Source organism: Papaver somniferum, chromosome 8 (assembly GCF_003573695.1).
Source record: "Papaver somniferum cultivar HN1 chromosome 8, ASM357369v1, whole genome shotgun sequence".
Lineage (NCBI taxonomy): Eukaryota > Viridiplantae > Streptophyta > Magnoliopsida > Ranunculales > Papaveraceae > Papaver > Papaver somniferum.
Window position 1 is genome coordinate 123,170,008 of NC_039365.1, and position 17,654 is coordinate 123,187,661.

The window sequence follows — 17,654 nt, forward strand, 5'->3', positions numbered from 1 at the left end:
ATAATCTTCTTGCTCGTAAGACTGATGCATGTGTGGATAGTAATTGGGCTCACCAGGGTATGACCCATATCCTTCCAAAGGATGGCGTTCCCAACCACTATTCCCAACATGGTCATAAAAAGGATGATGTCCATAATCAAAATCAGGTCGATACTCATTGTATTGGCTTCTATCATACCAGTTCGACATTCTTAATTGCAAGGGAATTCTACACAACCACAAACAAGGCCGACTCGACTCCACCAAAGCAAACCTAAAGATTTCTAGCAAACAAAAAGCATGATGGCTCCACTTAGATTGTTTCTAGACCAGCTTCTATCTTTCGAAAGGGAATTCGTTGCAATTTGAGCAAACCCCTCTGGAATCAATCCGAGTCAAAGTAAGTTGAATTGAGGCGAGGGAAGCTCAGTGGAGCTTTGATACCCAAGGCCTCACCGCTATCACAAGGCGGCGCAGTCACGCATTCAACTCACAGAAACCGTCATGAACTTTGGAGTGTGCTTAAAGAGCAACCAATATTTTTCGAACGAGTTTCCTATTAAGCTCGTTACCCTATCGGTCTCGTTCTATTCCAAATTTTAAAGCTTAGGTTCGCGTTCGGTTTCGTTTTCCTAAGGCGGGCAAGAAGAGAACGGTGATGAAATCCGAACCCTTATCTTGTTTAGGCCAGGCCTTGCCCTTTACTAGGAAAATAAAACAGTCCGGTTCGTCCTCAAACAATTATCACCTTAAGGCAGACAGTAACCCGCTTGCAGGAGATTCGCGGGTGTTTCGATTGGACTTACCTCCCGTACCAGACGGGCGATGAACCGTTGTCGTCGACTCGGGCCACGACTCCTATGCCGTGTGCGAACCCGAGGGGCCGAGACGATATAGTAATCGTCGTCCTTCCCTGCAACAGTTTGTATTTAATTTTTTTTTTTTAATTATAACCCTTCCGTAGGGTTTTAAAAAATAATGTCCAAAGTCCAGAATAAAGTCCAAAAAAAAAATAAAAAAAAAATTACAGTTTTCCTCACACACTCTAAAAAAAAAAATTAAAAATTAAATCCTAAAATTGTCCTTTTTTCTTGCTTTTCGCTTTAAGCTTTTTCCTCTCCAAGTCCTTAGTGCTCCACTTCGAACCTGTAAATCAAAGACAAAAAGACAAAGTAAAAAGGAACAAATAAAAAAAAAAAATAAACCTAAAAATTCTACCTAAGCACAAATCCCGTCGGCGGCGCCAAAATGATTAAGATTTTTCGTGGGTTGTAGTAATAAAGGTTCGAACTCTAAGACTTGTGAAGGTAAAGGATTTTTTTAGACTTATAAAAATATATATACAAAATATTAACAATTTTGGGCGAGAGGTAACCAAGACACTAGATTCCACTACTACGCAAGATTGAATGATAAATATTTCAAAACTCTATTCAATTCTTAAGTCCTCTTTTATCTTTAATTCACTATCAATCATACAAATTCTCAAACATTATTTGTAAACCTTAAGCATAGATTATCAAGAGATTAAACCAAGCATAACCTATCAAACTGAATAACAAATAATTAAGACAATCATTCAAACAATTTAAAACTCTGCAAAAGCAGCGATTAGGTGAATTATATAATTAAATGAAATAGTTACCCATTTATGTTGCGTGAATAGCTTCCTCCATTGCCTTGGTTACGAGGGAATTAACTCATCATGTTGGAAAACCTCTCAAAATATTTTATTAAGCTCAATTGATGTTTACAATAAAGAGAAAGATAAGTAAATGTTCTAAAACAGGATTATGCGACCCACAGAAGGCGTCCAAAATTAACGACAAAGCTGAGGTGCTGTTGTCGCTGAAATGCTACGACCCACACCTACGACCCACGGACGTGAGTCATTTTCACTGTTGATAAACGACTGCTGCTGCGAGTCCGTTCTTCGTGTTCTTGGTGTTCTTCATCAGCAGCAGCAGCAGCAGAAGAGTTTGATCAACTCTTGATTTCTGCGTCTGTGGCTCTCCTCTCTTCTCCCAACTCTCGACAGCCTCTCTGTAGCACATTAGGAACATATTTATACGTAATTGAACCATTGAATCTCCTCCATTAATCCAAAAAATCTTCCCATTACTCGGCAGTGAATGAAAATATTCCCGATATTTTTTTCTTTAATTCTCTGATTTGTTACGGATTGTTCCATGTTTTATCTCTTCTCACGCGTCATCCTTGAGCTGTAGGGATTGTTTCCAGCCAATAAAATCAACCCATGCACGTCTCTTCCATCTAAGAATTCCAAGAATAGAATATTTTTCTTATTTTAGAATATCTTCCCTGATTTGATTACCACCGGTTATCTAACCAATTTTGACCGAATCCAACACCCATACCAGCTCTATCTAGGCCCTAGGAACAAACCCATTTAATTTGGGCCATTGAATCTCCTTTAATCCCGTCCAAACTTCCAACCCTAAATCTGCCAGTTGATAACAATTTTTTCCCGCCAATTTTGTTTTTTTTGAATTTGGGAAGAAGGTGTCCTCCCCCTAACCAGAACTTGGGTGCGAATAGCAGCTGCCTTGGGGTGACCTGGGGGTGCCCCTTAGTAATTAGGTTACCCCTTATCCAAAAGCGAGAGTCCGAACAACACTTGTCCTCCGGGTGACAAAATCAACTTTTCGAGCAGAATTTTCCAAAAATGTTTATTTCCAAAAAATACCTACAAATACATAAAATAACAAAATTAGTACAAAATCGAGTGCCAACAATATATAGTATTGAGATCAAATTAGACACAAAAATGTGTCTATCACCGGCATGGTATGGCGCGGCAAGGTAGCTGGCATGCCATTGGCACATGTGGTTTCCTGATGAGTTGGAGCCAAATCAGAAAAATAGTACACTTCATGTCGCAGCGTTCTTGGCTCTTTGGTTATCCAGAGATATTTTTGATGACGGCTCTGGTAAGAAGGAGATAAGACAGGAACTTATCAAGTTTTCCATAAAATTGGCAAAAGGTGTCGTTCTCCCTATTGGCGGCTTGTTTCTTGGTTCTCTGTACACACACTTGGATCATCTGGTCGCGGACATGTGCGCTTCAAATGGCTACATGAAAGTGGATTAGTATATTCATGCCGCCTTTCTCTAAGCGTGGTTGTGGGAGCACTTCGAAAGGTATGCTCCAAAACCGTTGGTCGTACTTCCCGAGTCTTGGGGTGGTTCTAGGATACTGCGCTAGTCGAATAGGCGCCCAAAGATTGGTTCGAACCTGGTTGGATTCCTTGAAAACTCGCACACGGTCATTTTTCGTCCATGGGATCCGGCGCATGCGTCCATAAATCAGATCAATACCTTTGCTCCTGCTCCGAGCATGTCTTTGTCTTCTGATAAAGAGGATATGAGTGTTGGAGAGATGGTGTTCATGCGAAGCTGCACGCCCGGTCATGTGCCGTCTTTCTTTCGAGGATATTGCAAAGTAGTTTCTTACAATATCGATAGGGCGGATCGTCATATGGGTTTTGACCAAGGGGTCCCACTCGTTCGTCAGTCGGTTGTTCCAGAAGACTCGTTGCCAACTGTTCTCGATGCTAGTGTTCTTGTGTCGGGTAAAAGTCTCCCTTTTCCGCTCACGGAACAAAATCCATCAACAACCTCCAAATATAACATATTTTGGAAGGATGAGTTTCTCGCTATCTATGGATTCGTGAATGTGTGGTAGAAAACCTCGCGGTAAGCCTTCTCATGTGGTTTTAGCGGAGCACCCACTGCTGAGGGATCGTTCTTCGACCAAGCGAAAATCCGTTAGCCCGAATGCAGATAGTCCACAAGTGAAGGAGTGAAGGTCTAAAAGCCGTGCAGACGGTTCCCAGTCAGATTCGACAGCCCTACCGACTTTCAGTTCGTCTAATATGCGGGTACATATGCTTTTCCTCTTGATTTTAGTTGGATCGCGTATATCCTTGTTTCTTTTCTGAGTATCCGTCTTTGTATCTTGCCCAGGGTCTTAGCAGCGTGAACACCTTTACCAAACTTGCAAGTAATCAGAAAACATCGTTTCTCGAGACGGATGGTGGCAGTGCTGAGCCTATCCATGGTGATGGGGAACCCGAGAAGGATGAAAGTTCAGAGTCTTGTGATGGCGAGAGTAGTTCTTCCGACAGCAGTGCTGAATCTTCCTCTAGTCGGTCTGAAAGCGAATCAATGAGTCTCCCGCACGTTTTTTCTTCTTTCCTATCTTCCTTTCTCTTTGGAAAATATCTAATCTGTGGTATCATATGGGGAAGCCGTTTCTGAAGATGGCCCTGAGAGGGAGACTGGCGGAGATACAGCTTTGTCTCCAACTGTGACAGCCGCACCGGGCGACCTTGAAATGGATGTTGATCGAGATGAAAACGTCGTTGTGACTCAGACAATGGAGAGTACTCCATTGGCCGCATGTGCAATTGTCGTTAGGAATCCCTTGCCGGTTGCTGATGCAATCGCGGGCGCCACTTTCAACCCTCCATATCTGGTTCCTCATCCGGATCATGTGTTGATCGGGGGATTTAGCATGCCAGCCAAACACGCGGCGCTATACACCAGGATATGGGAAAGCTACAGACATATCGCCACGACCAAGAAAATTACTAGTCGATTTGTGTTGGTTAAGCGTGTGGAGGAAGCTTTGTCTTCGATTGACGACATGTGCAATGTGACTGGTAATATTGTTTCTGAGGATGTAGTCTCGAGTTGGAGGTTCTATCGTGACACGTGTGCATAATTCGAGTTCAATATTCCTTGGTTCGTTGAAGGTTTCTCTGAGGTTGAAAAGTTGCTGGCCGAAACAGTCGAAAGTCCTTTTGCGGATATGGTGAAGAAGCAGGAAGCGGAAGTCAAAAAGTTGTCCAAGAAGCTGAAGTTGAAGAAGGCGGCTCTCCAAATAACGAAAGAGGCTTTTGCCAAGAAGAGTAAGCCATTGTTGAAAAACTTTCCTTGAACGCATTTTTGTCTTCTGAACTTCTTATTTTAGGTTTTTTTTTTTTGAAAGGCAAATAAAACTCCTAGTTTACGGTTTTGATTTCCTGGATTTTTGATTTGACAGACAAATGTTACCTTGAGGGTTTTGGATTATTATTTGGAACGAACTGTTTTTAGAATAACGATGCTTTTTGGTTACGATTGCGAATGGTGCAAACATCCCAAGAAAACTACTGAATCGTGAGCATTGCTTGTGGACAGAGAGCATGAGATGAAACATAACATGGCTATTGGTTTCATCATTCCCGTGAAAACCTGAAGTAGCAAACCACGTATTTTGTCTAGGCAAGACTTACTCGGTTTTTGGATCTTCTGGTGAAAAAGGAATCTCCCGGATATAAGACCGAGTTTTGTGGGGAACATCGCCGTGAATGTGGAAAGTCCCAAGTCATTCCTTGTCGTGTTGACGATCTCTGGGCGGATCTTTTGCTTCTAACCCCTCGGAAGTCCCCAGTTTTCCCTTGCCGTGTCACGACTGGTAATCGAGCCGCCTAGTATCTGAGTCGTCGATTCCTGAACGGATCGTTTAATTTTACTGTATAGACGTCTCGGTCGAGGTATGTGATAGACACATTTTTGTGTCTAATTTGTCCTCAATAACCGTATTGTTGGAACTCTATTTTTGTACTAATAAACATTTTTGGAAAATTCGGCTCGAAAAGTTGATTTTGGCACCCGGAGGACAAGTGTTATTCGGACTCTCGCTTTTGGATAAGGGGTAACCTAATTACTGAGGGGCACCCCCAGGTCATCCCCAAGGCAGCTTCTATTAGCACCCCTACTCTGGATAGGGTGATACCAGTTTCTTCCCCATTTGAAACGATTTTGGCGGGAAATTTATAAACAGTTCTGGCAGAATTTCGATCGTCAAAATGAAGGGGTTATGGGTCGATTAAATGGCTGAAATTTGGTATAGAGATGTGATATAGGTTAAGGAACATAATATGGGTGACATGATCGATCAAATTTGGCTGGAATTTTTGGTATGATTCACACACGCAAAACAGAGCACGTGGACTGTAACACGAGCAAAATTGAAGTTCTTGTGTGCATGGGGGAGTTCTGCTGGCGTTGGAAGAGTGTTGAGGCGTGAATAAGTCGAATTGGAGCGTGATGGACCAGAGAAAACGCGTGAAAAGCTAAAACAGGAAAGAAAATATCCGAAAATATTTTCTTTCACTGCCGAGGATTTGTAGAGTTATGGAGGAGATTCGATTCATGCTTCGGGTTTAAATAGAGTCCTTGGAGGTCAGAGAAAGGTTGTCGAGAGTCAGGGGGGCTGAGGAGAGCCAGAGAAGAAGAAATTCGAGTTTTCCCAAACTCGGTTTCTGCTGCTGCTGCTGCTGCTGATGATGAACATGAAGAACACGAAGAACGGACCTGCAACAACAGTCGTTTCTATACAGTAATAACGACTCACACCTGTGGGTCGTACATCAGGCAGTCTTATTTTCCACAGCGTTTGCGACACAGCTTCACAGTCTTATTTTCACTGAGGGTCGTAGTTCTCTGGTTTTATTGTATTTCTCATATTCTCATCATTTGTAAACCATTTTTGAGCCATAATAAATTATTTTGAGAGCATTTTACTATGATGAGTTAAACCCCAACACTGGGACGACGGAGGAGGCCGAGCTTCATACATGGGTAATTTTATTAATTCTTTTTAAGACTTTTGCATTAAAAATTAATTGAAATATGATTTGATTAAATTGGTGTTATTTGATTAGATGGGTCATGCTTAGCTTAGGTGATTTGATGTTCCATGCTTAACATTTACAATCAATGTTTTGAGAATCTACTTTGGCAAAATAAGAGTCCATATATGTTTTGAGCGATTATTGTTGAGAATAAATCATTGAGCCCTATGTTATGAAGATTGGCCGAATCATTAGTCCCAGTACCTCTCTACCAATTTGTCAATATTTTTGTATATAATTTTTATAAATCTAAAAATCCTTCACCTTCACAAGTCTTAGAGTTCGAACCTTCATTACTACAACCCACGAAAATCATAATCATTAATCATTTGGCGCCGCCGACGCGGATTTGCTTAGGTAGAATTTTTAGGTTTTATTATTTTTTTTTACTATTATTTGTTCCTTTTTACGTTTCTTTTTGTGTCTTTGATTTACAGGTTCGAAGTGGAATACTAAGGACTTGGGAACAAAAAGCTTAAAGCTAAAAGAGAAGAAAAAAAGACATATTTTTTTTTAGGATTTGTAAATAGGCTTTATTTTCATAATTTTTGTAATTTTTGGACTTTTTATTTGGACTTTATTCTGGACAATTGGACTTTATTCTTTTTTTTAACCCTACGGAAGGGTATTATTAAAAAAAAAAATTTATATAAACTGTGTGCAGGGAAGGACGACGATTACTATATCGTCTCGGCCCCTCGGGTTCGTACATGACATAGGAGTCGTGGCCCGAGTCGACTTCAACGGTTCATCCCCCGTCTGGTACGGGAGGTAAGTCCATCGAAACACTCGCGAATCTCCTGTAAGCGAGTTACTGTATTCCTTAAGGTGATTCATTGATTGAGGACGAATTTGGACTGTTTTTAAATTCCTAGTAAAGGGCAAGGCCTGGCCAATACAAGATAAGGGTTCGGATTTCATCACCGCTCCCTTCTTGCCCGCCTTAGGAAAACGAAACCTAACGCGAACCCAAGCTTTAAAATTTGGAATAGAACGAGACCGATAGGGTAACGAGCTTAATAGGAAACTCGTTCGAAAAATATTGGTTCTCTTTAAGCACACTTCAAAGTTCATGATGGTTTCTGTGAGTTGAATGCGTGACTGCGCCGCCTTCTAATGCGGTGAGGCCTTGGGTATCAAAGCTCTACTAAGCTTCCCTCGCCTCGATTCAACTTACATTAGCTCGGATTGATTCCAGAGGGGTGTGCTCAAATTGTAACGAATTCCTTTTCGAAGGAATAGAAGCTGGTCTAGAAAACAATCTAAGTGGAGCCATCATGCTTTTTGTTTGCTAGAAATCTTTAGGTTTGCTTTGGTGGAGTCGAGTCGGCCTTGTTTGTGGTTGTGTAGAATTCCCTTGCAATTAAATGTCGAGCTGGTATGATAGAAGCCAATACAATGAATATCGACCTGAATTTGAATATGGACATCATCCTTTCTATGACCATGTTGGGAATAGTGGTTGGGAACGCCATCATTTGGAAGGATATGGGTCATACCCTGGTGAGCCCAATTACTATCCACACATGCATCAGTCTTACGAGCAAGAAGATTATAGTACTAGTTCTTCGTCTCTAGAGGATACAATCAAACTATTGAAAAGTAGTCCTTTTTATGATCCCTCTGTTCCTATTCCTCCTTTAGAAGAGTCCCTCAGGGAGTTAGCTGAGTCGACGCGTAAGTTAGCTGAGATGAATAGTGTAATTCTAGACGAAAGAACTACAATAATGAGTGAACTTTCTATAGAGGAATCCCTCAAGCTGATGGCTGAGACGAACGAAAGACTTGCTCGAAATAATCTTACATTCCAAAATAGTGTTTCCAATTTTACCCTTGATGTAAATAGTGAATATTTGCCTAATTTAGAGGACGAGGTTAGAATAAAAGACACTACTATTTAGATAAGGTTCAATCATCTTCGTACTATGATGATGAGGATAGCAGTAATGAAGAATCTGAAATATGTAGGCATAGTGATCAGGAGTCTAGTAATCCAATTGAGCTTATAGTGATTATATTATTTCTAGTTCAAATCCAAATAATTTTTATGATTATTCACCTATTCAAAAGGACGAGGATTTGATTAGGGATACCACCGTTTTAGACGATGTAGATTTTCCTTTTGATTACGAAGCCGATAGTGGTTTAGAGGAACGGGTTCATTTCGAAAATACTGTTTTAGAGTCTAGCGACTTAGAAACAATAGTCTTGGAAGAAGAAGATAGACCCGTAGAGATGAGTAAAGATGCACTACCTGATAATAACTTAGAAGAATCTCTTGAATATTTTAAGGACTCTGAAGATACGGAAATTCAAGAAATAATTAGAGGTCTATCTAGAGACACTGAAAACTCTAAGTTTGGGGGTGATTATCACTTCCCTAGTGCCTTACCTTTAACTCTCAGAAAGTCCCCACACTTAGGACTTGATATCTGTGCCTCGACCATTTTACAAGATTACCTTCATACTCGTTTTCCCGAGCCTAATGATGTCCATGAAGGAGTTCAGTTATTAGAAACCCATCCTCTGGTTGATGTGGTTTGCCCAGGCTATGATACCCAGATTGACTTTGTTTTCCCACCAAATAGTTTTCTTCCAACTGTGGGAACGTTTCAAATGAGTCGAATATTAAGTTCTGAGACTAAGCCTAAGTACTTTAGGTTAATAGAATCGACACATTTTCCTAAGAATGACCACTACTCTCACTGTGGTCAACTATGTAAGTCATATCTGATTGACTTAGAGGATCCGCAATTATTTAGGTTATTACTTCGTGATTCTAAGTTCGTATTTGAGTTTTTACAGACTCTAAAACCTAGTGATTCGGATCCCATCTATGAAGAAACGCAACAAATGAAAATATTCTAGTTAGACCCTTTCATAGAACCTGAACCTGAACCGCAATTAGCGATAGTTTTCAGGAAACTAGGTAAGGGCATGCTATTCTTGTCCACTTTCTTGGTTCATTGCAGTTTCCTTTGGTCAGCTCTATTTAGTTTTGAAGACCCACAGTTATTTCGACTGTTACTTTATGGTTCGAGTTGACTAATCCTTTCCTAAGTCTGGCTGAAGACTTTAAACTTAGCACTTCTTGGGAGGTATCCCATGCTCATGCAACACGGTAATATCTTTCCTTAACTATTTCGCTTCAAATGGTAACAGTTTCTCCTTATTCATGCTTTTAGTTTCATCTTTAGAACATTGAGGACAATGTTAGATTTAAGTTTGGGGGTATGGGAGAAACTTTTTAGTTGCAATTAGTAAACTCCAGAGCCTAGAAATTTATGCCTATTAAGGTTTGCACTAACCAATCTAAGTGGATGGGAACATCTTGGTTGTAGGAGTTGAGGAACCAATCTGATTAGATGGAAACATCTATAGAGTCTATTCATAAAAGCACAGAGCTCAGGTGTTAGAAATAACATGATAGTTGCACCATATCTCGTTGAGTCATTTTCATTTCTTTTTTTCATTTTATTTTTTCATTTTAAACTATGTTTCTCTAAGTGATTAGGTGGGGCACACGATTCAAGTTGTTACCACTGCTAAGGTGAATTAGAGTGACTGATAAAAAAAAAAAAACCGGACCAGTTAGACCAATCGGAATAAGTATTAACACTTGGATAGCAATATGCGTGTGTTCTCGCTGTTTCCGTCGCCTAAGCAAGCGTGGAATGCAGGACCCGTGGGAACTATCGTGTAATCTGCTGACAAGAAGCATGCGCTTGGATCAAAAAGATCTATTCATGCCGTTAAGTTAAAAAAAATGGTTATTGTTCTGTGTAGTCAACTGCTGGTTCCCTTGTATTTGCCAGTTTGTTGATCTAGATTTAAGTTATTAACCACTGGTTCCCTTGTATATTCCAGTTGTGTTGATATTAGTCAGACCGGTATCTCAGTCCATTAGGATAGGTTCATTCTGGCAGTGGCCTTCAGACAGATATGTGAAACATCGATCATTTGGTTAACATCAAAACCATCTACATTTTTCTATTTCCATCTCCTTTTTCTATCCATATGATTAGTTTGACTCCGAATATGATGTCCATAGTGCAACTATCTTAGTAGAGCTCTGTCACTTTATATGAATTTTAGTATGCTTGAGTGCAAACTCGTGTACAACAATTGGAATTTCGCATCAGGGTACTTCCTCCTGTAGTCAGTGATTGTAAGCCAACCAAGGAGATTCTTTAGTGCCTTCCAAGGTTCTGCATAGATAAGCTAGGGTCTGGAGTAATAGTTTTGTGGGCACACCTCTGGTAAACCCTCCCGAGATTAACTCGGTTTTATTTATTTATTTTTATTAGTTTTGCTCGAGGACTAGCAAATAATAAGTTTGGGGGTATTTGATAGACACATTTTTGTGTCTAATTTGTCCTCAATGTTCGTATTGTTGGAACTCTATTTTTGTACTAATATTGTGTTTTTATGTATTTTTAGGAAATAAACATTTTTGGAAAATTCGGCCCGAAAAGTTGATTTTGGCACCCGGAGGACAAGTGTTATTCGGACTCTCGCTTTTGGATAAGGGGTAACCTAATTACTAAGGGGCACCCCCAGGTCACCCCCAAGGCAGCTGCTATTCGCACCCCTACTCTGGATAGGGGGATACCAGTTTCTTCCTCATTTGAAACGATTTTGGCGGGAAATTTCTAAACAGTTCTGGCAGAATTTCGATCGTCAAAATGAAGGGGTTATGGGTCGATTCAATGGCTGAAATTTGGTATAGAGATGTGATATAGGTTAAGGAACATAGTATGGGTGACATGATCGATCAAATTTGGATGGAATTTTCGGTATGATTCACACACCCAAAACAGAGCACGTGGACTGTAACACGAGCAAAATTGAAGTTCTTGTGTACATGGGGGAGTTCTGCTGGCGTTGGAAGAGTGTTGAGGCGTGAATAAGTCGAATTGGAGCGTGCTGGACCAGAGAAAACGCGTGAAAAGCTAAAACAGGAAAGAAAATATCTGAAAATATTTTCTTTCACTGCCGAGGATTTGTGGAGTTATGGAGGAGATTCGATGCATGCTTTGGGTTTAAATAGAGTCCTTGGAGGTCAGAGAAAGGTTGTCGAGAGTCAGGGGGCTGAGGAGAGCCAGAGAAGAAGAAATTCGAGTTTTCCCAAACTCGGTTTCTGCTGTTGCTGCTGCTGCTGATGAACATGAAGATCACGAAGAACGGACCTGCAACAGCAGTCGTTTCTCTACAGTAATAACGACTCACACCTGTGGGTCGTACATCAGGCAGTCTTATTTTTCACAGCGTTTGCGACACAGCTGCAACAGTCTTATTTTGTCACTGAGGGTCGTAGGTCTCTGGTTTTATTGTATTTCTCATATTCTCATCATTTGTAAACCATTTTTGAGCCATAATAAATTATTTTGAGAGCATTTTTACTATGATGAGTTAAACCCCAACACTGGGACGACGGAGGAGGTCGAGCTTCATACATGGGTAATTTTATTAATTCTTTTTAAGACTTTTGCATTAAAAATTAATTGAAATATGATTTGATTAAATTGGGTGTTATTTGATTAGATGGGTCATGCTTAGCTTAGGTGATTTGATGTTCCATGCTTAACATTTACAATCAATGTTTTGAGAATCTACTTTGGCAAAATAAGAGTCCATATATGTTTTGAGCGATTATTGTTGAGAATAAATCATTGAGCCCTATGTTATGAAGATTGGCCGAATCATTAGTCCCAGTACCTCTCTACCAATTTGTCAATATTCTTGTATATAATTTTTATAAATCTAAAAATCCTTCACCTTCACCTTCACAAGTCTTAGAGTTCGAACCTTCATTACTACATCCCACGAAAAATCATTAATCAGTATGAGATCAAGTATTCAAAATTGACATCGTGACCGAATGATCAACCTCCCACTGTGGTCGCCAATTGTTTGAGGATGAAAATGGTTTCTACTGATTTTGGTAATTTCGGGTGTGTGGGTGAAAAACAAATCTAAACCCTAAACAATGTACTGCAAGGGAGTACTTTAGATTCGAGAGATCAATCTATATAAATCCGGCCTAAACCAAGAAATGGACATTCCATACTTGCTTCGGTCACAAAGTGAAGGAGAAGGGTTGGTTTTTGGGAGGGAAGCGAAGAGAGTGTTAAGACCAGAATAGTTGATTCTGGAAGAGTAGTTGTTTTACGACTTGTATCAGAAAGTGGGAAGATAACATATGGGAAAGCTAGCAAATGTTTTTCTGAGTGTTGTATTCTCCTGACCAGAACTTGTTGTTCGGTGGAAATAGGTAAGACCTATTTATACAAGTCGAAGTGAAACGTACTCTGGTATCATAAGAAATGGAAAACATATGAGTAAATGGGAGGAGGTGGTAACCGGTAACGCTTGGAATTGATGTTCCATAAAAGAAAGCGTTTCACCATTACTCCTTGTATTTAGTAACCGCCTCATCCTTATGACACTGTCTTAGAACTTGCATAGTGTACGCCGCACGCTGTAAACCGCCAAACCAATACCCAATGAGCATCCCCCAGTTTGTGACATGTGTTGATGTCTCGAGTGTTTTCGTGGAAAACATGTAACATGTTTTTGTTCGGCAAGTTGAGATTGGGAGACTTGCCGTCTCGGTGGTGACCTTCGACGGTCGAGATTTTGCATTTTGAGAGGAAGGGTAGCCGTTGATTATTGCAACCCTTCGTTTGGTATCCAGTGGAATGAAAGCATGGCTGGTACGGCTTTAATATGGCCTAGTTTAGGCGCGGCCAAAAGTTAGGGTTTTGGCTTTGTTTGGGCGCGACCAAACTAGGGCCTGGCGTCGGGCCAAAGGTTGCCATGCGTTAGCTGGTAACCTTGGACGGCTAAGATCTGCATCTTATATGGAAAAGTGGCCGTTGATCTTCGCAAGCATTTGTTTTGGTAGCCGCATAGGAAAGGCCGGCATGGTATGGCGCGGCAAGGTGGTTGGCATGCCATTGGCACATGTGGCATGCCTTGGCGCGGTTTGGGCGTGGCCAAAACAAAGGTTTTGGCGTTGGGCCAAAAGTTACCATGCGTTGGTTGGCGACTTTGGACGGCTAAAATTTGCATCTTAGATGGAAACCGCATAGGTGGCTAAGTTACCATGCGTTGTTTGGTCGTTGATCGTCGCCAGCCTTTGTTTTGGTAACCGCATAGGGAAGGCCGGCATGGTATGGCGCGGCAAGGTGGCTGGCATGCCATTGGCACATGTGGCATGGCCGGCATGATTTGGCGCGGTTTGGGCGTGACCAAAACTAGGGTTTTGGGCCAAAGCTTACCATGCGTTGGTTGGCGACCTTGGACGACTAAGATTTGCATCTTAGATGGAAGGATGACCATTGATCGTCGCAAGCCTTTGTTTTGGTAACCACATAGGGAAGGCCGGCATGGTATGGCGTGGCAAGGAGGCCGGCATGCCATTGGCACATGTGGCATGGCCGGCATGCCTTGGCGCGGTTTGGGTGTGACCAAAACTAGGGTTTTGGCATTGGGCCAAAGGTTACCATGTGTTGGTTGGTGACCTTGGATGGCTGATATTTGCATCTAAGATTGAAGGGTGGACGTTGATTGTCGCACACCTTCGTTTTGGCAGCCGTGAAGGGAAGGCCGGCATGGCATGGCTTAGGCGCGGCAAGGTTGATGGCGCGACATGCCATTGACACATGTGGCATGGTCGGCATGCCTTGGCGTGGTTTAGGCGCGGCCAAACTTGGGTTTTTGCGTTGGGCCAAAGGTTACCATGCGTTGTTTGGCGACCTTGGACGTCTAAGATTTGCATCTAAGATGGAAGGGTGGTCGTTGATCATCGCACTCCTTCGTTTTGGTAGCCGCGAAGGGAAGGCCGGCATGGCATGGATTAGGCATGGCAAGGTGGATGGCGCGGCATGCCGTTGGCACATGTGGCATGGTCGGCATGCCGTTGGCACATGTGGCATGGTCGGCATGCCTTGGCGTGGTTTAGGCGCGACCAAACTAGGGTTTTGGCGTTGGGCCAAAGGTTACCATGCGTTGGTTGGTGACATTGGACGGTTGAGTTTGCATCTAAGATGGAAGGGTGGCCGTTGATTGTCACATTCCTTCGTTTTGGAAGCCGTGAAGGGAAGGCCGGCATGGCATAGCTTAGGCGCGGAAAGGTGGATGGCGCGGCATGCCATTGGCACATGTGGCATGGTCGGCATGCCTTGGCGTGGTTTAGGCGCGACCAAACTAGGGTTTTGGCGTTGGGCCAAAAGTTACCATGTGTTGTTTGGCGACCTTGGACGGCTAAGATTTGCATCTAAGATGGAAGGATGACTGTTGATCACCGCACGCCTTCTTTTTGGTAGCCGCATAGGGAAGGCCGGCATGGTATGGCGCAGCAAGGTGGTTGGCATGCCATTGGCACATGTGGTGCGGCTGGCATGGTTGGCATGCCTTGGCGCGGAGGTGCGGCTGGCATGGCATGCCATTGGCGCAGCGGTGCGGATGGCATGGTTGGCATGCCTTGGCGCGGAGGTGCGGCTGGCATGGTTTGCATGCCTTGGTGTGGAGATGTGGCTGGCATGGTATGTCATTGGCACAGTGGTGTGGATGGCATGGTTGGAATGCCTTGGCGCGGTGACGTGGCTGGCATGGTCTGCCATTGGCACAGTGGTGCGGCTGGCATGGTTGGCATGCCTTGACGCGGTTTAGGCGCGACCAAACTAGGGTTTTGGCGTTGGGCCAAAAGTTACCATGTGTTGTTTGGCGACTTGGACGGCTAAGATTTGCATCTAAGATGGAAGGGTGACTGTTGATCACCGCACACCTTCTTTTTGGTAGCCGCATAGGGAAGGCCGGCATGGTATGGCGCAGCAAGGTGGTTGGCATGCCATTGGCACATGTGGTGCGGCTGGCATGGTTGGCATGCCTTGGCGCGGAGGTGCGGCTGGCATGGCATGCCATTGGCGCAGCGGTGCGGATGGCATGGTTGGCATGCCTTGGCGCGGAGATGTGGCTGGCATGGTATGTCATTGGCACAGTGGTGTGGCTGGCATGGTTGGCATGCTTTGGCGTGGTTTAGGCGCGGCCAAACTAGGGTTTTGGAGTTGGGCCAAAGGTTACCATGCGTTGGTTGGTGACCTTGGACGGTTGAGTTTACATCTAAGATGGAAGGGTGGCCGTTGATTGTCACATTCCTTCGTTTTGGCAGCCGTGAAGGGAATGCCGACATGGCATGGCTTAGGCGCGGCAAGGTCGATGGCGTGGCATGCCATTGACACATGTGGCATGGTTGGCATGCCTTGGCGCGGTAGCATGAGAATTAGGGTTTGGCATAGATGATGTCCGTCAGTGTTAAGGGTTCTGCCGTGGAACATGACCCATGTAAAAAAAAGGGTACCCCGGTAATTCTTACATAGGCATGCTGATTGATTCAATAAATGTGCTAATGGTCACAGTGACGTCATGTCAGATGTACAGTTTTACGATTTTGACCCTAAGCTAAAAACCACCATCAACAGTGATGAACATCAACAATAATCGGCTTATGCTAATGCACACATAAACTGATTATGGGTTCAAGTTTGGATTTTTAGAGAAATCTAGAATCGGTGTTTATATGCCTCACATATAAACCGATTATGGAAAAATAACTATTTCCCGTTATTCCAAATTCACAATCGGACTGTTCGTGCGTCTATATAATCCGATTATTATCGCAAACAGCTATTTATTTTTTTTGAAATTACAGTCGTTGGTCCCTTATGTATATAAAGGTGACAACCTATTCTTTACCATACACTACCTTATTAAAGAAATTTTTCTCCATCCACCATCATCAACTACCAACTCATTTGAACACATACTTAGAAGATGCAAACGAACTACTCCATCATCATCAACTACCAGTTCATTTGAAGACATACTATAATCTTAAACGGGCATCCGAACTTCTTTGATTCACTCATATATTCCCTTGTTGTCTTCTTCACGTACGGTCTGTCCTTTGCCCATTGACTTTCTTGATTTCCACTTCTCTCACAAACAAATTCCAAACTGTCACGATTTGAATGACGACCTAAAACTAATATGCATTTGATGTCTATGACCTTGTTAACTATTGCTTTGCATCGTTCCTATCTTCCCATTTCAAATCGGTGTAATAGTGGGCAGAGGCATCAGGACCCAGCAGAGATACGGGTTCGGGCTGATCTTCGTCGAGCACCACAACACTGTACACAATATAGCGACAAGTTAAGGATTTATAATCGGTTTATGTGTCACAATCGAGACAACCGATTATCAAAAATCGATTTATATGTACAATTATAAAATCCGATTAAGGACTTGATGATTTCAGAGAAAAATTCCCAAAGTTCACAATCGGTTCACGTTGCGTAACATGTAATCCGATTTATCTCCTCATTTTCCTTTAACATTTCATATGCACAATCGGATTACATATACACGTAAATAACCTGATTGTGAGCTTTATGTATTTACGTGAATATCCAAGTAAAGGAATCGGCATATGTGCATCACCAATAAAAAATGATTTTTGTCACGTACCTATCGCGCCAAAATTGTAGTACAGCTAGTTTGTATGGTGATAAACAACAAACTATTGTCGTTCTCAATTAAGGGATTAAACCCAGAATCGGTTTACGTGGTGCTACTGAATAAACCGATTCTGGGTTGAAATTTTGAATTTTTTTCCCTTTTTGGGCGATTGTGACATGCAAATACATGTTTGTAGATCATTACAACTCATACCTGCCCATTGGAAGCATTATCACCTTCTTCTTCCCGACGATATTGTTCTTGTACTACAATAATATCCTCAAGCATGATTTGGTTGACATGCTCTTCTTTATTCAACAAATAATCCAAATCGGCAAGATTGAAATCAAGATTATCTGATGCACTCACTTCTTCATTACTACTAGAATCTTCATCGTCACTATAAAATTTCATTTTTGTTAAGAAAATCACAAACCCCTTTTTTTT